Source organism: Oncorhynchus keta, chromosome 14, assembly GCF_023373465.1.
Source record: "Oncorhynchus keta strain PuntledgeMale-10-30-2019 chromosome 14, Oket_V2, whole genome shotgun sequence".
NCBI lineage: Eukaryota > Metazoa > Chordata > Actinopteri > Salmoniformes > Salmonidae > Oncorhynchus > Oncorhynchus keta.
Genome location: NC_068434.1, coordinates 20,237,695 through 20,253,906, shown reverse-complemented (window position 1 = coordinate 20,253,906; position 16,212 = coordinate 20,237,695). Strand labels below are relative to the sequence as shown.

At 41.3% G+C, this 16,212-nt stretch overlaps 1 protein-coding gene across 3 annotated transcripts in view; it reads right to left on the bottom strand.

Moving 5' to 3' along the window:
• LOC118392938 (protein FAM222A-like) overlaps nucleotides 1-7,617 on the bottom strand; it is a 90,181-nt gene extending 82,564 nt beyond the window's left edge. The window contains exons 1-2 of one of the 3 annotated variants that reach the window (XM_035784976.2): nucleotides 7,535-7,617; nucleotides 6,612-6,740 (exon numbers count right to left, since the gene is read on the bottom strand). The gene's annotated coding sequence lies outside the window, so the exon portion shown is untranslated. Of the gene's footprint in view, nucleotides 1-6,611 lie in introns of all 3 variants that reach the window. The other 2 variants (XM_035784975.2, XM_035784977.2) reach the window with 2 other exon arrangements.
• Nucleotides 7,618-16,212: the final 8,595 nt, after the last annotated feature.

Sequence of the window (16,212 nt, the reverse complement as noted above, 5' to 3'; positions counted from 1 at the left end):
GCATAACAATTTGAAGAGTTGCCTACAGCCCATCCAACATTATGGGACCAGGCTAAGTTAAAGCACTCCAATGCATAACTGCATTTGAACCATTCTGCATGATGGGGTTGTATATTAACAACTTTGAAAACTGGTTAGCCCATCACTGAGGAGGAATGGAGTGCTTTAACTTAACCTGGTCCCATAATGTTGGTTGGGCTGTAGGCAACTCTTCAAATTGTTGCCATGCCACACATAAGGTATTACAACAGAAGAGTTGGCTAACGCACCTATAGTAGTAGCTAGGCTAGGGGACCAGGCTAAGTTATAGTTCCACTCTTGTAGAGCCTGATGAAAACTCTACTGCCTGCCATCACTATGGGTTACAGTGGATGAACGCCTGCTAGGATACAGCACATTATTACTTCGTCCTCACAGCCAAAGGCAAGGAAATCATGTCTGGTGATTACCTCAAGGAACAGATATGGCTTTGAGAACAAAACCAGCACCACACAGGAGCCGCATAATTCGCTGTGGACACCAAAGAACTTGAAACTCTCGACCCACTCCACTACAGCCCCGTCGATGTTAATGGGGGCCTGTTCGGCCCGCCTTTTCCTGTAGTCCACGATCAGCTTCTTTGTCTTGCTCACAATGAAGACAGGTTGTTGCCCTGGCACCACACTGCCAGGTCTCGGACCTCCTTCCTATGGGCCATCTAATAGTTGTCGGTGATCAGGCCTACCACTGTTGTGTCGTCAGCAAACTTGATGGGGTTGGAGTCGTGCCAGGCCACGCAGTCGTGGGCGAACAGGGAATACAGGAGGGGACTAAGTACACACCCCTGAGTGGCTTCAGTGTTAATATCAGCGTGGCAGACGTGTTGTTGCCTACTCTTACCACCTGGGGGGCGGCCTGTCAGGAAGTCCTGGATCCAGTTGCAGAGGGAGGTGTTTAGTCCCAGAGTCCTTAGCTTAGTGAAGGGCTTCGTGTGTTGAACGCTGAGCTGTAGTCAATGAACAGCATTCTCACATCGGTGTTCCTTTTGTCCATGTGAGAAAGGGTGGTGTGGAGTGCGATTGAGATTGTGTCATCTGTGGATCTGTTGGGGCAGTATGCAAATTGGAGTGGGTCTAGGGTGTCCAAGAGGATGCTGTTGATGTGAGGCATGACCAGCCTTTCAAAGAACTTCATGGCTACCGACATGATTTCCATGGGGTGGTAATCATTTAGGCAGGTTACCTTCACTTCCTTGGGCACAGGGACTATGGTGGTCTGCTTGAAACATGAAGGAATTACAGACTCAAATCAGGGAGAGGTTGAAAATGTCAGTATAGACAGTTGACAGTTGGTCCGCGCATGCTTTGAGTACACGTCCTGGTAATCCACCTGGCCCAGCGGATTTGTTCATGTTAATGTTGACCTGTTGAAAGGTTTTGTTCACATCGGCTACCGAGAGCATTACCATACAGTCATCCAGAACAGCTGGTGCTCTCGTGCATGCTTCAGTGTTGCTTGCCTCGAAGAGAGCATAAAAGGCATTTAGCTCGTCTTGTAGGCTTGCGTCACTGGGCAACTCGCGTCTGGGTTTCCCTTTTTAGACCATAATAGTTTCATGCCCTGCCACATCCGACGAGTGCCAGAGTCGGTGTAGTAGGATTAAAATCTTAATCCTGTATTGATAATTTGCTTGTTTGATGGTTCGTCTGAGGGCATTGCGGGATTTCTTATAAGCGTCCGGATTAGTCTCCCGCTCCTTGAAAGCAGCAGTTATAGCCTTTAGCTCGATGCGGATGTTGCCTGTAATTCATGGCCTCTAGTTGGGATATGTACGTACAGTCACTGTGGGGACGACTTCATCGATGCACTTATTGATGAAACCGATGACTGAGGTGATGTATTCCTCAATGCCATTGGATGAATCCCGGAACATATTACAGTCTGTGCTAGCAAAACAGTCCTGTAGTGTAGCATCTGCGTCATCTGACCACTTCCGTATTGAACAAGTCACTGGTACTTCCTGCTTTAGTTTCTGCTTGTAAGCAGGAATAAGGTGGATAGATTTGTGTTCAGATTTGCCAAATGGAGGGTAGGGGAGAGCTTTGTATGCATCTCTGTGTGTGGATTAAAGGGGGTCTAGGATTTTTCCCCCCTGGTTGCACATGTGACATGCTGGTATAAAATTTGTTAAAACTGATTTAAGTTTGCATGCTTTAAAGTCTCCGGCCACTAGGAGCGCAGCTTCTGGGTGAGAATTTTCTTCTTTGCTTATGGCCTTATAGAGTTGGTGGTAAATAGACGGCTACGAATAATACAGATGAGAACGCTCTTGGTAGATAGTGTGGTCTACAGCTTATCATAAGGTACTCCACCTTAGGCAAGCAATACCTCGAGACTTCTTTAATATTAGACATTGCGCACCAGCTGTTATTGACAAAAAGACACACCCCCACCCCTCGTCTTACCAGAGGTAGCGTCTCTGTTCTGCCGGTGCATGGAAAAACCTGCCAGCTCTATATTGTCTGTTTCTTCGTTCAGCCACGTCACGGTGAAACATAAGATGTTACAATTTTAATGTTCCATTGGTAGTAAAATTTTAGTAGGTCTTCAGTTTTATTTTCTAAAGATTGCTTGGTAGAAGAGAATGGAAGGCATTGGGAGTTTACTTGCTCACCTCCGGATTCTCAGAAGGATCCCCAATCGGTTACCCATTTTTTTTTTTACACCTGCATTGCTTGCTGTTTGGGGTTTTAGGCTGGGTTTCTGTACAGCACTTTGAGATATCAGCTGATGTACGAAGGGCTATATAAATACATTTGATTTCCGGCGTCTTTTCTTCACGCAAAAGTTCTGGATCTGGGCCTGTTCCAGTGAAAGCAGGATATCTTTCTGGTCGGACTCGTTAAAGGACAAAGTTTCTTCCAGTCCGCGGTGAGTAATCGCTTTTCTGATGTCCAGAAGTTATTTTCGGGCATAAGAGGCGGTAGCAGCAACATTATGTAGACGGTGAGTTAAATAATAAGTTACACAAAGCGCAAAATAAATAACAAAATAACAGTAACAGGAACTCTGATCAATATCGAAATTAGATGCTATTTGGATGCCTTTGAGAGAAAAGGTTCATGTGTCACTAAATGTTTTGCCTAAATGTGTTTCCTGGAAAGAAAGAAGAAACTTTTATTGTCAGTGGTTGTGGAAGCTGAGCCACAAGACAGGATCCCTGCTTTCCATTACCTATAATTTAATGAAAATATATCCTATACAGAATAAACGAAATGCCTCTCTGGAAAACAAATATGCTATTACATTTCTGTAAATATAATTTTTTCAAATCACAAATAATCAAGCTGGCACAGTAAACTTAGAAATTAATATCTATTGAAGATAAACCAGAGCAGATTATTTTTTAAATTTGGGGTCACTTAGAAATGTCCTTGTTTTTGAAAGAAAAGCAGATTTTTTGTTAATTAAAATAACATCAAATTGATCAGAAATACAGTGTAGAGTCATTTACAAGATTAACAATTGTAGCTGGAAAGATTTTTTATGGAATTTCTAAATAGGCATCCAGAGGCCCATTATCAGCAACCTGTGTTCATATGGCACGTTGTGTTAGCTAATCGAAGTTTATCATTTTAAAAGGATAATTGATCATTAGAAAAACATTTTGCAACTCTGTTGTTCTGATTAAAGAATCAATTTTAAAAAACTGTCCTTCTTTACACTAGTTAAGTATCTGGAGCATCCGCATTTGTTATTTCAATAACAGGCTCAAAATGTCCAGAAAAAAAAAAAAAAACTTTCTGAAACTCCTGTCTTTTCTTGTTCTGAGAAATTAACGCTATTCCATGTGAGAAATTGCCAAAAAACTGAAAACTCAGACAACGCTTTGTACTTCTCCCTTCACAGAACAGAGCAAACTGGCTCTAACCGGAATAGAAAGAGGAGTGGGAGGCCCCGGTGCACAACTGAGCAAGAGGACAAGTACATTAGAGTGCCTATTTTGAGAAACAGACGCCTCACAAGTCTGCAACTGGCAGCTTCATTAAATAGTACCCGCAAAACACCAGTCTCAATGTCAACAGTGAAGAGGCGACTCCGGGATGCTGGACTTCGAGGCAGAGTTCTTCTGTCCAGTGTCTGTGTTCTTTTGCCCATCTTAATCTTTTATTTTTATTGCCCAGTTATGGCTTTTTCTTTGCAACTGCCTAGAAGGCCAGCATCCTGGAGTCGCCTCTACACTGTTGACATTGAGACTGGTGTTGTTCCATAAAAAATTAAAATAATTAAATACACCGTTTCCAGCTACAATAATCATTTACAACATTAACAATGTCTACACTGTATTTCTGTTCAATTGGATGTTATTTAAATGGACAAAAAAAGTTGCCTTTCTTTCAGAAAAAAAGGACATTTCTAAGTGACCCAAAACTATTAAACAGTAGTGTATATCATCCAAGGTATGTTTGCAGTGGCATTGCACACACCGTAGTTCAGTATTGTTGTCTCTGGGTCTGCATTAAGACAATCAAACCATTTTGGGATTAAAATAATATTAATACATAGAACAGGAAATTAAAGTGAAGCTATTATGAAGATATTCATGAGAAAACCTTACTTATTCACTCAAGACTGCAGTTTTAATAAGCAAAGAGTACAGAGTATTCACCCCAATGCTATCAATCAATCAAATTGAAATAGTATTTCAGTGTTGAAAATTGATATAGTGCCTGGGCTTGCTTAGTATATTACTTCCGCTTTAATATCTTAGCCAAAATTAAATCTGTCCTTCAACCAACTCTTTGCACATTAAGAAGGATACTTGTTGAAAGTTCAGGCAACGGTATAAAATGTGTTTTGCTTTTTAGATGGTTTTGGGAGGCATTTAATCAAAGACGGAGTATGAAACATGGGCTAGTATTATTGCATTCACCCAACATAAAGTTGAGTTTGGATGGCACCGCTTTTAGTTTTAACAACAAAAACCTTCCTTTAATGATTTCCTGTATGGATTTAGAATCCTGCAAATGAGGTGACCAAAAAAAAAAAAATCTGATTGTATATTTATTTCTGTTTTGAATAAAAACTGCCAGGCTACTTAGGCCTAGTTTACATTAAAATCCCAAATCAAAGTAAAACACATTCAGCCTTCAGAAAGGCATTATGAGTCACGATATTTAGCCCCCCAAAATTAAAACAGAGCCAAGATTAAATCCAAGAGGTAATTCATTGGTCTACATATTAGGCTGTCCTGCTAGCTCCAGTAGCTAACCCTATCGTCCCCAACCATAATGTTGAGTTAAGGCACGCATTATACTAGGGGGACTTTGTGTTTAGGTGAGGAGCAGTCTCAGAGCTAATATGAGCACAATTTGCTTAGCAGGTCATAGGGCCGAGTGTAGGAAGTAAATGAGGCGGCTCTGCCCACCCAATGTTTTACTCAATACTAGCAAGCAGCCGCTGTGCTATGCTATGGCAAGTGCTGTACAGGACTGGCGACTCCAGGAGCCTGGCCCTAGATGTAGAGGGGTCCCATGTAAGATTATCAATGAGCAAGTAAGGGACCAGGGTAAAGTCCACTGTACTGTACTCCACTATCCAGCCACTGAAACAATGCAGAGATACTTTTAGTAGAGGCCTGGCCTATAGTGGTCTATGAATACATGGATTATCGAGGCCTGTTAACTAGCCACAAACTCCAGGAATTTCACAGGAAAAAAAATAAACCCCTTTGCTTATCAGTGTGTGTGTGTGTGTGTGTGTGTGTGTGTGTGTGTGTGTGTCTCTCTCTGGTCGCTGAAGAGGTGCATGCGTGTGTTGGTCCCCATGTTACATCCTACACAGATTAAAAATATGTACTTTTTTATGTACTTTTTTCCAGGTCAGCACCCACTGTTTACAGTAGCCTGATATTGTGTGTGTCGCATGTACTTGGGTATAGCCTGTACTAAATGGCTATATAGAACATAGGCTATGACACCGAGCTCCAACTGAAAAGTTCTGAGGAATTACGCACTGGTGATGCTCGTTCATTTGAAGAATATCACATCTAAGCGCGTCCTTAATCAACATCAGTGAATGTCATCAACTATTTAAAGAAACTAAGCCAGTTAAACTTGGGGGTGAAAATCATTAATTGCCGCTGAAACTCTTCACCCACCGCTCATTAAAAATAATGACACATGGGGGCACACACAAAATAATTCCCTGTGTAGAATACTTCCGACAATATACTCAATTGCTCCCTATCCTTGAAAATAACAAATAAACACGTCAAAGCAGATCCTAAATGCATTAAGTAACTGACATCGATTTTACAACATGTCCTTTATTGTAGGTTAGCCTAGGCTACGCATGAAAAACAGGTTTAATAGCCTGTCCTACCCCAGTCATTTCAACATCTCTGTACTGTAGACTCAGCATTTTACATCCTCATTCTATTTTCCTACAATCCTATCCATCAATTGTTATGCAATGTGCCAGCTTTCTTACACTCCATCCATCAATTATGATATGAAGACATGTCGCCGAATGACCCCGGCTGCCATTAGCAGCAACACAATCCCCAAATTACGCATGCGATAAATGTATGACTATAGTTTTGATACCTGAAGATAAAATAGGCTAGTTACCATAAATTGTTTCGTAGTGCAGATTAGAATTCCATGCAGGTCAGCTGGCGATGAGTAGTCTGCTTCAGAACGTTGCGGTCCAGAGATAAATCAGATTCATTCCGCTCTCCAAAATCCAAAAACCACCCGCTGTTGATCAACAGCAATACAGTTTATTCTCCCTCTTTCAGTATCATGCACATTTTCAGACAGTGAATCAGATTCCAAACTGAAAAACCCAATGGTTAAATGATTTGCTCTTTCCGTCAATGAACAATATTATTGTAACTGATGCGTTTCGTTTCCTGGGCTGAATGACCGTGAATTCAAAGCCTGGGAAATAACAGGTTGACAAATTCAGGAGTGTTGCGTGTCAGTCTCTCCCGTTAAACTGTGCTCTCACCTAACGCATATCATACTCAACCTTTCGCCCCCCGAAACTAGCCTGTAAAATGATCCGCTATCGTGTAATTTCTTCTCCTCGTTTCCCCGTGAATATTTCCAAAAAGATTTGTCACAAAACGAAATTCTCAATCCAAAAGAATTGATGGCTGCGAATGGTTCCCAAAGCAATTACGCATATAGGTCAAAGTGGTTCACCTATTTAGTCTAATCAATCTGAATTTGTCCACTAAACAAAATGTTTCAACGTTGTCTGTAGCACAGAGTAACCGTGCAGATTCTAATACTTTGAAACAAATTTGAAACAAATGCAGTTGTGAGAAATAAGAGACGCTATTAAATCCTTTGGCATACACTTTCTCCGGCGATGTCTGTCTACAGCCTCTCGCAAAACGTCTGTCTTCCCGATTATAAGACTCTAATTTCCAATTGAGGTGACAAAACCAGTTCCAAACATTCCTTTGCGTTGACCTTCTCTTTGATAAATACCAAGCAATATTGATAATGTCCGAATAAATATTTGGCTGTTTAAGGCAGCTCACTGCTATTCAGGATGCGGTCCTCTCCCTGTGCAAAGCTGCCGAAACTGACAATAACCCGGAACGATGCAGACTCTAACCGCTCCTTAAACCGCCCACCAACCAATCATTGTACTGAGGGAATTGAAACGTTCCCACGGGTTAGCCAATCGTTGATAATTGAGGATCGTTACCACGGTGACGTTGTCAGCGTCAAATTTGAAACCACATTGTTTAATCGCGGAAAGGTTTATCCTAGTCAGTGAAATAAGTAGTTGCCTAGAAAGCAGAGAAATTCAGTCTAGCCGACTCAACTGAACATTGTACTATAAGTAAGACATGTCAATCCGTTTATTATAGACCCTATAATAAACGGAATACATTGATTTACGTTTCTTTATATGCCAATGTTTTAAATGTAACCTTTATTTAACTAAGCAAGCCCGTTTACAATGACTGCCTACCCTGACGACGCTGGGCCAATTGTGCGCCGCCCTATAGGACTCCCAATCCGGCCTTGAATCAAACCAGGGACTGTAGTGACGCCTCTTGCACTGAGATGCAGTGGCTTAGACCGCTGCACCACTCATGAGCCTTTATTATAGGCCTTATAATAAAAGCCTTAGCAAGCTGCATTGCAGTGCATAGTCAGTGGTGTAAAGTACTTAAGTAAAACATATTTTAACTACTACCTACATTTTAAGTAAAAAAAAAAAAATCTGTACTTTACAATTTATATTTTTGACAACTTTTACTTTTATTTCACTACATTCCTAAAGAAAATAATGTACTTTTTACTCCATACATTTTCCCTGACACCCAAAGGTACTCATTATATTTAGAACGTTTAGCAGAACATGAAAATGGTCCAATTTATGCACTTATCAAGAGAACATCCCTGGTCATCCCTACGGCCTCTGATCTGGCGGACTCACTAAACACACATGCTTCATTTCTAAATGAGTGTTGGAATCTGCCACCAGCTATCCATAGAATAAAATAAACAATATAATGGTTTGTTTAATATAAGGAATTTGAAATGATTTCTACTTTTACTTTTGATCCTGAAGTATATTTTAGCAGTTACGTTTACTTTTGATACTTAAGTATATTTAATGGCAAATGCTTTTAGACTTTTACTCAAGTAGTATTTTACTGGGTGACTTTCACTTTCACTTTACAAAAGTATGACAATTGGGTACTTTTTCCACCACTGTCTCATGGTGTTCACAATTTGTCAAACAAATGCTAGAGCCTGTTGCTGTCAGCACCATATAGGTAAAGCCTGACAACATGGACAAGCAACCCAGCCCACAATTAAGAACACTGTTAACTTTTCCCATCTCATCAATAATATAATTAAAACATCTAATTAAATGTATCATCCACAACAAAGATGGACATTAAATAACTAACTCTGTCTTTTTGAACTTTTATTCCTGACCCTAACAGCTTCTAGACTATCCGTAATTGGATTTCTGCTTGCAAAAAAATGCATTCTACATTGATTGCTGGGAGCTCCATGGAGTTTGTAATGAGTGACATGAGGCCATCTCCACAAGCACCAGCCCACTCTGTCCAGCCAGCCCAGCACACACACAGACAGACCCTGCTGGAACACACAAAAGTAGTGCAAGGCAATCACATCATGGCCTCTCATAATAAGCTGACGCTGGGAAGTGGGTGATGCAGCACTCAGCTTATGCCAGTGCCGATAAGAGTCTGAAAGTATTACCTCGCTCTGGCAGCCCGCTCTCCCAGAAATCCATCCTGAGCCAGGTCATCAATTCTGCCCTATCTGATCGCTCACCAATCCTTCTGCTCCTGGCTACTCCATGTTATGTTGCTAGCTGTCCTAGCTCTTCCCTTTGAAAATACTCTGTATGACTTTCACTTTGATGCTAGCCTCTTAAAGCACAGTAGGCTAAAGAGTAACAGGTTTCTGGAGGATACATATGGTTTGTGGTATTTTATGTCGTCTGAGACTGGACAATAGCCTACTCTCTGAGAATCCATAGTTAACCACTCTGATAGTTCCTCCCTTCTAGTCAGCCTCCAGTTGTCATGCTGCTTCCTTTATCGAAGTACCTGGATGGGTTGTGAGAGAAAATCCTGTCTCAACTAACTGTGTCCATTGAATCCAGCAAGTCAATCAGCAGCAGTCTGCTCATTTGGGCGCTAGGGGCGGCGCCCCACTTGTGATTGGTCCCCCCCAAAATCTATTTATAAAAAAATAACATATATTATATAATTATGTTATAAATGCTCATTAAAGTGTGGTAAATGTGTACATTTTCCTGTTTAAAAAATATATTGTTCAAAACAAACTGTTCAGTTACTTACTACTTTGCCCCTCATTTTATTGTTCCCCCCATGTTGTATATCAGGATCTACTGTAGGTCACAGGGCGACATGTTGTGTGGACTTAAACAGCATAAAACTGGGTGTATTACAAAGCATGACAACATGTATTAGGCAGCTACAGTAAATTTGAGAAACATTGAGACATAGTTTGGTAGATTTTTGTTGGTCAAAGTAACCAGCTACACTATATATATATATATGGAGGTATGTGGACACCCCTTCAAATTCCGTCTATTTCAGCCCTATTTCAGCCAGCTATTTCAGGTGCACAAAATCGAGCACACAACCATACAATCTCCATAGACACAATTTGGCAGTAGAATGACCTTACTGAGTAGCTCAGTGACTTTCTACGTGGCACCGTCATTGGATGCCACCTTTCAAACAAGTCCAATTTTTGCCCTGCTAGAGCTGAAGCACATAGAGCGTAAAAATCTTCTGTCATCGGTTGCAACACTCACTACCGAGTTCCAAACTGCTTCTGGAAGCAACATCAGCAAAATAACTGTTCGTTGGGAGCTTCATGAAATGGGTTTCAATGGCCGAGCAGCGGCACACAAGCCTGAGATCACCATATGCATTGCCATGCGTCGGTTGGAGTGGTGTAAAGCTCGTCGCCATTGGACTCTGGAGCAGTGGAAATTAGTTCTCTGGAGTGATGAATCACGCTTCACCATACGGCAGTCCGACAGACGAATCTGGGTTTGTCAAATGCCAGGAGAACACCACCTGCCCCAATGCATAGTGCCAACTGTAAAGTTGAGTGGAGGAGAAATAATGGTCATTGGCTGTTTTTCATGGTTCGGGCAAGGCCCCTTAGTTCCAGTGAAGGGAAATCTTAAAGCTAAAGCATACAATGACATTCTAGATGATTCTGTGCTTCTAACTTTGTGGCAATAGTTTGGGGAATGCTCTTTCCTGTTTCAGCATGACAATGCCCCCCTGCACAAAGCAAAGTCCTTACAGACTGGCCTGCACAGAGCTCTGACCTCAACCCCATCAAACACCTTTGGGATGAATTGGAACGCAGACTGTAAACCAGGCCAAATCACCCAATATCAGTGCCCGGCCTCATTAATGATCTTGTGGCTGAACGGAAGCAAGTCCCCGCAGCAATGTTCCAACATCTAGAGGATAGCCTTCCCAGAAGAGTGGAGGTTGTTATAGCAGCAAAGGGGTAGACCAACTCCATGTTAATGCCCATGATGTTGGAATGAGATGTACGACAACAAGGTGTCCACATACTTTTGGCCATGTAGTGTATGGTGTGGTTACCTTTGATAAGTAGCTAGCAAGCTATAGCTAGCTGGTAGCTCGCTAGCTAGTTAGCTCCATGCCAATTTCAAGTTCTTCTAAACTAATATCTGACTCATTTAGTTAGTAATTTCAGAATGATCGTTGACTGGCTAGCACATCATGCTTTCTGACGTTATGTTAGCTAGCTATCCCCAGTCAGATCATGTGTTTTCACTTATTGCACCTGTATTCTTGTTGCGTTCTCCCTGGTGTACTTGTTTGTTCGTGACGCGAGTTGGCTGCTCGTTCTAAATATTATAATCCAATCTGTTCAAAACAGTGACAGCATGTTCAGCACTGGTCATTCGGTTTTTGACATGCAAAAGTAAAATAGGATTTATGCTGTTGTTTAAATGCACAGATCGCTTTATATATCTTAAAGAAACTACCTGTGGTTTGAAAACTTGGCATCATATTACTGTCATGCTGCTTTGTTGACAACTTCAACCACCTCACGCCCCGGATATTTAGCCAATCAGCAGCCGCCGCTACAGTCAATCAACGCAATATCTTATTAATTGAAAATACTGGCCTGGGTACTGCTGTTGTGCCCGAGTGAGGCATGCATACAAGTCATTTGATTAATTGATAAGCAGATGACTCAGCTGTTGAATCTCAACAAATATTCAAAACATGTTTACTATCTGCTTTGATTAGAGTACACCCAATACAGAGAAGATTGGACACAAATACATTGTGAAAACACTCAGCCGTTCCAATCCCCCAAGTCACCATGAGGGAACATAACAATAATTAATTATTTATGCAGGAGACAAGGGCAATATCACAGTGAATCATTTTCTTTGCGGCCATATGAAATATATATATATATTTTATGTCTGAGCTTGTGCATGGGCTGGAAATCATTCCTAATGATACCTAAATGATGATAGGCCCAGCAGATCACATTGAACATTTTCCTGCCAAGAGACCTGGAAGTATTGCACAACAAAGCAGTGCCACACGCAACACAAAACTTCCCCCATGCAATGCACTGGTAACCCAGGCTATCAATTGTTGTTTTCTCCCCAAATGAGATTAAACAAAAATGGCATGGGTACTGCTACAGCAATCTTTCTCTTTTAGTTGTTGAGTGGCCATCCGGCCTACAGTATACTGGGTACTGTAAATCTAGAGAGGTGGCTGTGGTTTCCCATTGCATTTGAAAACGTTTGATCCAGATTAGTCTCATTGAGATACAATGTATTTTGCAAGAGATAACCTTTATCTTTGATCCAGAAATTGTATATCAACTTTGCAATAACATTAGTGGGAGTAAGTCTTACATCCTAAAGACATCACGTCCCAGGCCAGTTAAAAGTTGTGCAGTTCCTTTTTTTCATGGGAACCTCATAAATACTGTTAGTCTAAGATCTGGCTAGAATTTCTGTCTGTTACTCAAATGCAAAACTTGCCCTGTTACAATTAGCTTCCCGGGCAAAGTGAACTGGGGTTTAATTGAACAAAGTTCAAGTCTCCACAAACAGCAAGGTAACAGCAAAAGAAATGGATTGCGGCAGAGGCATGGAAGAAAGAGATAGCATTGATTTATCTGCCATTGATTTGGGCCGGGATCACTGCATCGTGGCCCCCGGGTGAAACATGCTGTCTGCCAACTGAAGGGGATGAATCTGAAAAGGTGTCAAGTGGTTAGGGGACACAGAGGTGGGTGGTGACAGGGTAAGGAAGGTAGACAGGGGTGGGGCAAGGGCAAAAAGTACCAGATTGAAAAAGAGAGTGTGGATGGATCAGTCTGGATGAGATACGCTATTGATGACTTGTGAGCTGTAAAGACTGGAAACAGTTTCTGGAAACAGTGATGCTTTTAGGTTTCTAGATCATGCATGTGTGACATTGCTAAAGGGTCATCAGGGAAAATCAACTACCGAATCCCTGTAAACCAAGATCACCACACTTAAGTACTGATGGGAAGTACACGCCATGATATGAGTGATGCTGTAACCAGGATGCTCGATTGCAGGTCGGGTACGGTGTTAGTGTACATGTATTTACATTGAATAGATTTGGCTTATATTAGAATTAGATCACATCCAAATATGTAGTCTTCAGTAATGCAAATGCCTATTTTATCATCAGTGCTCACAATAGTAACATATTTCTCAAAAATAATTAAATTCCAGTGTGATATTCAACTTGAAATGTCTTACTTAATTGTTAATGAAGGTTTTGACTGACCTAGTGGGTTGAATTGTCCCAGGATATTACATCCATGTGTCTTTCAACTCCCTTGAATATAAATGAATACATATATGCATGCATTGTGTAAATGCTTGAGATGTACTAATGGCACACTGTTGACATGTTTTTGTCTGGTACCCAAAGTGATTTTCCTGTGACTTGACTTGTGATCAGTAGCACACAGTGTGACTCCTCTCGCCTGAGGTGTACAATGTCATACAACCTTTCTACACTCATAAAACAGGAGCTGTGCTTTCATCGCTGTCAAGGCATAGCCATATGGATGTCGTATATGCAGGTTAGCATTTCTCGTTTTGAATCTTATTCTGGAGGCAGCTCTGAAGTGTGGTCACTAGTTGGCACGGCCACAAAGTCATACAATCTGACCTTAACCTTAATAATACTGTTAACCCTAATCCTAAATTAAGGGCAAAAAGCACACTTTTGGTTTATACATTTTTACAATATAGCCAATTCAGAAAAGTATAAAATTTAAAAAATTTTAAAAAGTATTTAGTCAGCCACCAATTGTGCAAGTTCTCCCACTTAAAAAGATTAGAGAGGCCTGTAAATGTCATCATAGGTACACTTCAACTATGACAGACAAAATTAGAAAAATAAATCCATAAAATCACATTGTAGGATTTTTAATGAATTTATTTGCAAATTATGGTGGAAAATAAGTATTTGGTCAATAACAAAAGTTTATCTCAATACTTTGTTATATACCCTTTGTTGGCAATGACAGAGGTCAAACGTTTTCTGTAAGTCTTCACAAGGTTTTCACACACTGTTGCTGGTATTTTGGCCCATTCCTCCATGCAGATCTCCTCTAGAGCAATGATGTTTTGGGGCTGTTGCTGGGCAACACAGACTTTCAACTCCCTCCAAAGATTTTCTATGGGGTTGAGATCTGGAGACTGGCTAGACCACTCCAGGACCTTGAAATGCTTCTTACGAAGCCACTCCTTCGTTGCCCGGGCGGTGTGTTTGGGATCATTGTCATGCTGAAAGACCCAGCCACGTTTCATCTTCAATGCCCTTGCTGATGGAAGGAGGTTTTTTCACAATACATGGCCCCATTCATTATTTCTTTTACACTGATCAGTCGTCCTGGTCCCTTTGCAGAAAAACAGCCCCAAAGCATGATGTTTCCACCCCCATGCTTCACAGTAGGTATGGTGTTCTTTGGATGCAACTCAGCATTCTTTGTCCTCCAAACACGACGAGTTGAGTTTTTACCAAAAAGTTATATTTTGGTTTCATCTGACCATATGACATTCTCCCAATCTTCTTCTGGATCATCCAAATGCTCTCTAGCAAACTTCAGACGGGCCTGGACATGTACTGGTTTAAGCAGGGGACACGTCTGGCACTGCAGGATTTGAGTCCCTGGCGGCGTAGTGTGTTACTGATGGTAGGTTTTGTTACTTTGGTCCCAGCTCTCTGCAGGTCATTCACTAGGTCCCCCCCGTGTGGTTCTGTGATTTTTACTCACCGTTCTTGTGATCATTTTTACCCCACGGGGTGAGATCTTGCGTGGAGCCCCAGATCGAGGGAGATTATCAGTGGTCTTGTATGTCTTCCATTTCCTAATAATTGCTCCCCCGGGTGATTTCTTCAAACCAAGCTGCTTACCTATTGCAGGTTCAGTCTTCCCAGCCTGGTGCAGGTCTACGATTTTTTTTCTGGTGTTCTTTGACAGCTCTTTGGTCTTGGCCATAGTGAAGTTTGGAGTGTGACTGTTTGACGTTGTGGACAGGTGTCTTTTATACTGATAACAAGTTCAAACAGGTACCATTAATACAGGTAATGAGAGGAGGACAGAGGAGCCTCTTAAAGAAGAAGTTACAGGTCTGTGAGAGCCAGAAATCTTGCTTGTTTGTAGGTGACCAAATACTTATTTTCATAATTTGCAAATAAATTCATTAAAAATCCTACAATGTGATTTTCAGGATTTTTTTTCTAATTTTGTCTGTCATAGTTGAAGTGTACCTATGATGACAATTACAGGCCTCTCTCATCTTTTTAAGTGGGAGAACTTGCACAATTGGTGGCTGACTAAATACTTTTTTGCCCCACTGTATATAGGATGAGCCTTGACTGGAATAGAGGATGAAGTGGGTAAAACAGTATGTAAACATTATTCAAGTGACCAGTGTTTAATGATAATGTACATAGGGCAGCAGTCTTTAAGGTGCAACTTGCCCATCTAGAAGAAGTTGCTCAGATCTGCCTCCAGGACAAGACTCATCCCAATAAACGTCAACCTCCTTCATGCACAGTACTATAGCGCTAAAAACTGTTTACTGCTTTACACCGTAAACAGCAGGTAGCCTAGTGATTAGGCTACCTACCTAGCTAGCGGCAGGCAGCCTTGTGGTTAGAGTGTTGGGCCAGTAACCGAAAGGTTGCAAGATTGAATCCCCAAGCTGACAAGGTAAAAATCTACTTTGTGCATGACACAAGAAATGTTTCCAACAATTGTTGACAGACAGATTATTTTATTTATAATTCACTGTATCACAATTCCAGTGTGTCAGAAGTTTACATACACTAACTTGACTGTGCCTTTTAACAACTTGGAAAATTCCAGAATATGATGTCATGGCTTTAGAAGCTTCTGATAGGCTAATTGACTTAATTTGAGTCAATTGGAGGTGTACCTGTGGATGTATTTCAAGGCCTACCTTCAAACTCAGTGTCTCTTTGCTTGACATCATGGGAAAATCAAATGAAATCAGCCAAGACCTCAGAAAAACATTTGTAGACCTCCACAAGTCTGGATCATCCTTGGGAGCAATTTCCAAACACCTGAAGGTAACATGTTCATCTGTACAAAC